This window comes from Lepidochelys olivacea, assembly GCF_965140295.1.
Source record: "Lepidochelys olivacea isolate rLepOli2 genome assembly, chromosome: 12".
Lineage (NCBI taxonomy): Eukaryota > Metazoa > Chordata > Testudines > Cheloniidae > Lepidochelys > Lepidochelys olivacea.
The window spans coordinates 35,402,443-35,409,701 of NC_140422.1; the positions used below are offsets into that span (position 1 = coordinate 35,402,443).

General features: G+C 47.9%; 1 protein-coding gene across 1 annotated transcript in view; it reads right to left on the bottom strand.

The window, feature by feature from the left end:
• Positions 1 to 3,129, bottom strand: part of ZDHHC7 (zDHHC palmitoyltransferase 7) — a 39,790-nt gene extending 36,661 nt beyond the window's left edge. The window contains exon 1 of the mRNA XM_084644737.1: positions 2,911 to 3,129. The gene's annotated coding sequence lies outside the window, so the exon portion shown is untranslated. The remainder of the gene's footprint in view (positions 1 to 2,910) is intronic.
• Between the last annotated feature and the right edge of the window lie 4,130 nt (positions 3,130 to 7,259).

Genomic DNA, 7,259 nt, shown 5'->3' on the forward strand with positions numbered 1-7,259 from the left:
GAAGTTCAAATAGTTGAGTTACATTAGAAAGGACAGAGCAGCTGGATAGAGGCGTTTACCCTGGAAGAACACAGCACAGACTACATCTCCGGGCTGTGCACTGGTGGTAGAATTTGTGCCTTAGCTGGTTCAGATCTCTATTTTTTCAGATTCAGGCAGACCCGACTCCCTCTGTTCCATTCCTGAGGGCTAGAAAGCTATTGCCTTTTTAAAAAAAGTTAAGTTCTGCACCAATGGCCAGGAAAAATTTCCCCACTTGCTACTAATAAGTTGATGTGTCAAGATCCTAAATTACAAGTTTTAATATATCTGCTCTATCATTTCCAAGTTTAATCAATTTAAGCTAAATCCTTACCATCATTTGAATGTGGTTTGCCATATTCACTGACTGTACTTTACAACACAACACATTTTTCTGTCAATTAATATGCCCCAGAAGTGATCTTTCCTTTCAGAACTCAATAAGTCAACAAAGATCAAAGCTGAACTATTTTCACAAGCCTGTCAAGTTATTCCATTGTCAGTATTAATCTAAACCACTGTGATAAGTGTTATTATTAAAAAAAACCTCAACCATTTTGTCTTCTGAGCATGCCATACATGCAAAATCTGCTGGTTCTTTCCCATGCTTCACCAGCACCTCAGTTCCTAAATTGCTGTGTTAGACTATTAATTCATTCCCCTTGGGAGTAACCCAGGTAAAGCCGTCATAAAACACAGGTAAAAACTTTTTGATTCAAATACACACAGCACAAAGTATTTGAAATCAAAGTCAAAGTGAGCAAGTTAGAGAGACAGAACTGTAAGATGATTTGACATGTGCTTCTTCAATACAAAGGGTTGTCAGGTTCTGAACTTTAGTCTAAAGGGATTTTACGTCAGTTTTATGTAGTCATGAGTCACTAGGCCCCAGTGTTTTTCTACAAATCTGACAAATTAGATACATCATCCCCTGACTGAGCCAATATTTCAGAAGATCTTCTAAGCCTGTTATGAATGCACATAAGTAATCCCATTGAAGTCAACGGGACTACTTATGTGCTTGAAGCACATGCGTAAGCATTTGCAGGATCAGGGCATATGTTTATACATTCATATCTCCAGCAAACCACAGAAGAGTGATGAAGTCATGACTTTGGGTCTAGATACCATGGTACAGTGTATCCTACCCCAGTGTACAATAAGCAGGGCATCCCAGGGGTTATCCAACTTTATAGCGTAGCTCACATTATGATTTTATTGTGGACACCTCGCTTCCACTTGGATTATGTCCCTTTATTTGCATGCTCTTAATTTAATCTCCCCTTTTTATGTATTCTGTTCCTCCCAGATGGAAACAAAGAGGCAGCTCCATTTAAGAAGCTAGATCTCTGTGGCCCACCAATAAGCATTGCCCAGATAAATTTGAGAAACTGTGGAACAGAATGTGTGGTGCACCAAGAAATTGCAACAACTTCTTTGCCTACTTCAGCACTAGTGCATTGCTTAAGAGAAGTTTCAGATCTCTATTACTTACAGGGTAAGTACACTGAGGGGAAGTATATTGCCATTTTTATTAATTGTGATGCTAGAACTGTTTACTTCAAGTACTTTTCAATTTAGACTGCAGCACCAGCATGAGATTAAAAGACTCAGAAACTAATTTCTTATTCAACGGCTGCAGAAACTGAGAATATAATTGATTTTATCCAGCACACTCAACCAGCCAAAGAGAGCAGCAAATCCCAGCTCTGACACACACACACATACACTGTTCATTGCAGTCACCAATAATGGGATTGAGAATGGATTTGGGGGTGGGGGTGGAGCGAAAAGTTGGTTCTGTCTGATATTTTATTGATTAAACTCTGCTCCCTCCTGGTCTGACCCTCTGATCGAATGAGATGCAGACACTGCCCTAGGCTGAGCCGTGGGGAGGGAGAGGGCTCAGTGCCAAGGCATGTCCCAGCCTCCCCCCATAACAATGGAAGCAACAACAGAGCCCTGGCCAGTGATTAGGGAAGAGAACTCTAGAAGAGGAGCAACTTGTGCTGTGGGGGCAAGCCGTGAACCCCCAAAAATGGAGACCAAAAGCAAGTGGGGAAAGGAAAGTGAGCAGGGAGAGATGGGGGATGGCTAAGTGGGAGAGCGGAAACAGAAGGCAAGATAAGGAGGAAACACAAGGAGCACAGCAAGGCAGGGGAAGATGAGGGGGGTTGGGGCAGCAGAGCAAGGTGGAGCACGGCACAGCAGGGAGGGGACAAGAGCAGGGGCTGGGCGAGCAGAGCAGAGAGGAGACAAGAGGAGGGACTGGGGGGGCAGAGCAAAGGGGGGGCAGAGCACAGCAGGGAAGGGACGACAAGAGGAGGGGCTGGGGAGCAAAGCAAAGGGGGTCAGAGCATAGCAGGGGAGGGACAAGAGAAGGGGCTGGGGGGCAGAGCAGAGAGGAGACAAGAGGAGGGACTGGGGGGGCAGAGCAAAGGGGGGGCAGAGCACAGCAGGGAAGGGACGACAAGAGAAGGGGCTGGGGGGGCAGAGCACAGCGGGGGGCAGAGCACAGCAGGGGAGGGACAAGAGAAGGGGCTGGGGGGCAACGCAGGGAGGGGCCAGGAGGGGCGGGCGGCGGCGGCATAAGTCGGGGGCAGATGGGCCAGGAGGATGCGCTGGGGCGCAGAGCGCGGCGGCGGCATAAGTCGGGGGCAGATGGGCCAGGAGGATGCGCTGGGGCGCAGAGCGCGGCGGCGGCGGCCAGGAGGATGCGCTGGGGGGCAGAGCGCGGCGGCGGCGGCCAGGAGGATGCGCTGGGGGGCAGAGCGCGGCGGCGGCGGCGGCGGCGAGGGGGGAGGAGGGACTCTAGGGGGGCAGGGCGGAAGCCGGGAGGGTCCCTGAGGGAGACCCCGGGGCGCGGTACCGCCCCGGCCCCGCACTTACCGCAGCCGGGCCCCCAGCGCCGGGCCCCCGGCGGCTCAGAGAGCAGCGCGGAGCCCGGCCCCCCGGTCCTGCTGGCGCGGGGCGGCACGCGCCAGGGCCGAGCCCATCCCGGCGGGCGCCCCGGGCTCTGCGGGCAGCGACAGCGCGGCGCGGAGCGACAGGAGCAGCGAACCCCGGAAACGCGGAGAGAGGGCGGTGCGGCCCCGCGCCGGAAGCGCGATTCCCCCGCATTGCGCCTGCGCCTCGGCCGCGCGGAGCTGACGGGAAGACGCATGCGTAACGCGGCCGGTTTCCAGCAGCGTCTCGGAAGTGCGCGTGCGCCCCCTGGCAGGCTGGCTGCGAGGCGGCGCGTGACTCTCCGGCGGGCGCGAGAGGCAAGAGGTAGGCACTGCGCATGCGCCCCAGCTGCCCAGTCTAAGCAACAGGATCCAGGCACAAAGGGGCGTGCCTCTAGAGCTTCGCAAGAGCTATGGGCAGTGCCCTGCCCCGTGCAGCCCCACTGCTCCATGCACTCGCCTCTTCCATCACAGGGTTCCCAGGAAACATTCCGGTGCAATGCAGCTTGTTGCGTTAAATGCTCCAATGAGAAATTTCACTGACAACAGCCTTGCTCAGGATTAACATGCAACTGGTATGCGTGATCCTTCAGAGAGAACGGCTGCTTAAATGAGGACTCATTTCAGTGTTTGAGGTGTTCATCTATAGGCACCATTCTCAAATGCATTCTGTGGGTTCTAGCCCCAAGCACTTCTGCACCTGCACTCCCACCCATCCACCCTTACAAGGCAGCTGCTGGAGTTAAAATCAAGCGCAAAAGGCTGAGATAGGAGGAGTCCCTCTGCTAATACAGGTTGGAAAACAGAACCCAACCAACCCGGTTGATATTTATGCAGGATGGTTGTCATAACCGCTGGTGTTCCATTCAGCTTCAGGAAGCTGGTACAGGGTTGAAAAGATAAACTGGTGGTGTCAATGTTGCTGACGTTTAGCATCAACTAACATGCTAGCTGGTTGGAGTTAGTTACTTGTAGCTGTCAAATCTTAGATATTGCCTGTTGCTGGACTCCTATTCCTCAGTGGGAACGGTGTAGGAAGCACAGACTGATTTGTCAGGCATGGCGACATTGCATAACCAGAGACCAGCAACTGATAGTTGCAGCAGCAGCAGCTAGCGCAGGGGGGAAAAAGCAAGCCAACAGTAAGGCTTCTTCCTTTCCTTCAGCATTTTTAGGCTAGTGTATTGGCTAGCTTCTCTCAGAAGCTTCTAGGCAAATCAGACCGGGTCACTCCACTTCTGAGGTTGCTGGTGTGACAGATGAGGAGATGCTCTGTAACAATCCAACAATGTGGAGAAATATGAAAACACTGTATGTGACCTGGTCAGTGAAGGGAAGTTGTTCCACATCAGCATATTGACCTAGCTTTATAAGGGGCTATGGGAAAAACAAGCAGTAAAACACAATAGCTATATAAAAGCAACTTCCCAGCTAATACCCCTGGGGGAAGCAGTTACAAGACAATGGCATCCTTCCATGCTCCAGGCCAAAGTGATACAGCTGTTCTGCCAGTGCTGGAACTAAAATGAAAGACTATAAACAGTTAAAAAAGGATACCCAGAAGTCACAGCCACAACATCAGCAGCTCATTCACCTGCACATCTACCAATGTGATATATACCAGCATGTGCCAGCAGTGCCCCTCTGCCATGTACACTGGCCAGACCGGACAGTCTCTACGCAAAAGAATAAATGGACACAAATCTGACATCAGGAATTATAACATTCAAAAACCAGTAGGTCACTCCCTGGTCACTCAATAACAGACTTAAAAGTGGCAATTCTTCAACAAAAAACATCAAAAACAGACTCCAACATGAAACTGCTGAACTGGAATTAATTTGCAAACTGGACACGATCAAATTAGGCCTGAATAAGACTAGGAGTGGATGGGGTCATTACAAAACCTCATTTCCCCATACTGATTTCCCCCTACTGTTACTCACACCTTCTTGTCAACTGTTTGAAATGGGCCACCCTCGTTACCACTACAAAAGTGATTTTTCCTCTCTTGGTATTCTACAGTTAATTGAATTGTCTCATTAGACTGACCCCCACACTGGGTAAGGCAACTCCCATCCTTTCATGTGCTGTGTATTTATACCTGCTACTGTATTTTCCACTCCATGCATCTGATGAAGTGGGATGTGGTCCACGAAAGCTTATGTCCAAATAAATTTTGGAGTCTCCAAGGTGCCACAAGGACTCCTCGTTGTTTTAGTTAAAAACAAAAACACACTCAGGGGTAGGGTTGGGCTGTCAATTGTCAAGAACTGTCCAAGGAGACCTCCTGATATAACCAGAGTCTCTGAAGAGGAAGTCTGAAAAAGCTGGGCTTTCCCAGGTCCAGGGAATGGTAAGGCTTAAGGAAAAGAAGGTATGAGTAGAGACAGGTTGTTTGTTTTGTTTTGTTTTTAAGATCTGTTTTCTCTTAAATGTTTTTGTTGCAAAATAAATAAAACATTGCTTTAAGAAGACTGCTTGGTTACTGAATACCAACAGCATTGCTCTTAGAGACAAGACGACTGCAGGTGCTGAACATAAATCAGACCTGATAAGGTCATCACGGTTGATCACAGGGGACTGCTCTGCAGCCCAAGGCATGGTCAGAGTGGGAGAATCACGTGATTCTATCCTAAAAGAGAGGGGACAGCTTGAGGCCCAAGGCCTGAGAAGGGTGTACTTGAATTGCCCAGGAGGGGTCAGAAGTGCAGTTAACAACTGTGACAGCTGGCATCATCAAATGGGAGTGGATTAGGTTACCTTTACACAAAGGAAAAACCTTCCTACTCCAGTAAATTTGGGGTAAGAAAGTCCATAGATCCAAAAATATACCTATTCAGTTGGTCCGTAGGTAGTTTGAGGCATTTGAGGTCATGGGTCAGTCCAAGGCATTATCTCCACCATCCTAAAGGTAGCAAAAAGTTGGAAATCCTATGAAGATGCTGATCATCCATGCATTCAGCCATGCACAGAGAGGGAGAGTTCCTGTTTTAAGGACAGATGCTTTTAACTTCCCCCTTGATATTTCAATACTCAGCATCAGACTTTGAACAGCATTTTTTTGACACAATGGGTGGTCAGAGTAAAGTCTTTTCCTCCTTAAAAAACACACTATTTGGGGGTTAAATTTTTATATGCAGGCCTATCTGCCTCACATTTTCTTTACACCTGAATCAACAGGAAGTCCCAGAACATTATTATTTGTATTACCATAGAGCCTAAGAGCTCTGGTCTACAGCATTGTACCCCCCTGTGCTAGGTGCTGTACAAACACAGGGGCGGGGGGGGGGGAGAAGAGAGACAGTCCCTGCCCCCAAAAGCTTACAATCTAAATATAAAAGACGAGAGAAGTGATTGCAGACAGACAAAATAGGGGAGACCAAGGAAACAATGAGACAATATTGGCCTGAATGACAGTGCTCTCAACAGACCAGTAGCCCAACCATTATCAAGATTTTTGTAGGCCTCATGGCAAAGGAGAGATTCAAGGAGGGTTGTGAGGAAGGATAACGAAGGCTAGTTTTGTGGATGTTTATGGGGAGTGCCTCCAAAGTATAAGGAGCAGCAGGGGAGAAAGCATGATGCTGCTTGTTTGAAAATATAACAAGCTGGATGGAGGCTGGCACCATGGGATGATCAAAGTGGGAACATGGGACTAAAAGAAACACTTTTAGAATATAGGTATTGCTAATGTGATAACCCGCACCCACACTCCCGAAGGGCATGGTTTGAGGGTTCAGAGGATGGTCCAACCATTCAGTTTATTAGCACAGTACTATTGTCAGGAGCAAGAACAAGCCACCAGATGGTGCTAACTGTGAGCAATGCTTTCCTGTCCCTAGTGCCTGTTGGAATCATGCCTTGGCCCAGTGGATCTCTGCAATAGGATGTACCCGCCTGCATTTTTTAAACCACATCACTTCATCAGCCAACACATATATAAATATAAAAGTATGCACTTTCCATCTTCCCCCGATAATCCCAGTGCCAGTAGCCTAGTACTGGTGTGCAACCCTACAACAAGCTAGTGTATGCCTGCAATATCTAGATAAAAAAGTTCTGGACAGACGATGATTTGATTTCAGTCTTTCTAAAGGGATTTTTATTGAAGTTCTGCACATCATTTTATTATGGTATTTCATTATTTTATTTTTGTTATTATAACAGATGCTTACAAATGATCTTTTATAAATAAGATTCAGAAGGGGGAAGCTGTCATTTTGTATATCAAACCATTTAAAACAAAACCGTAAACAGTTGAACTATGACAAACTTTGAAAAAAAATCACA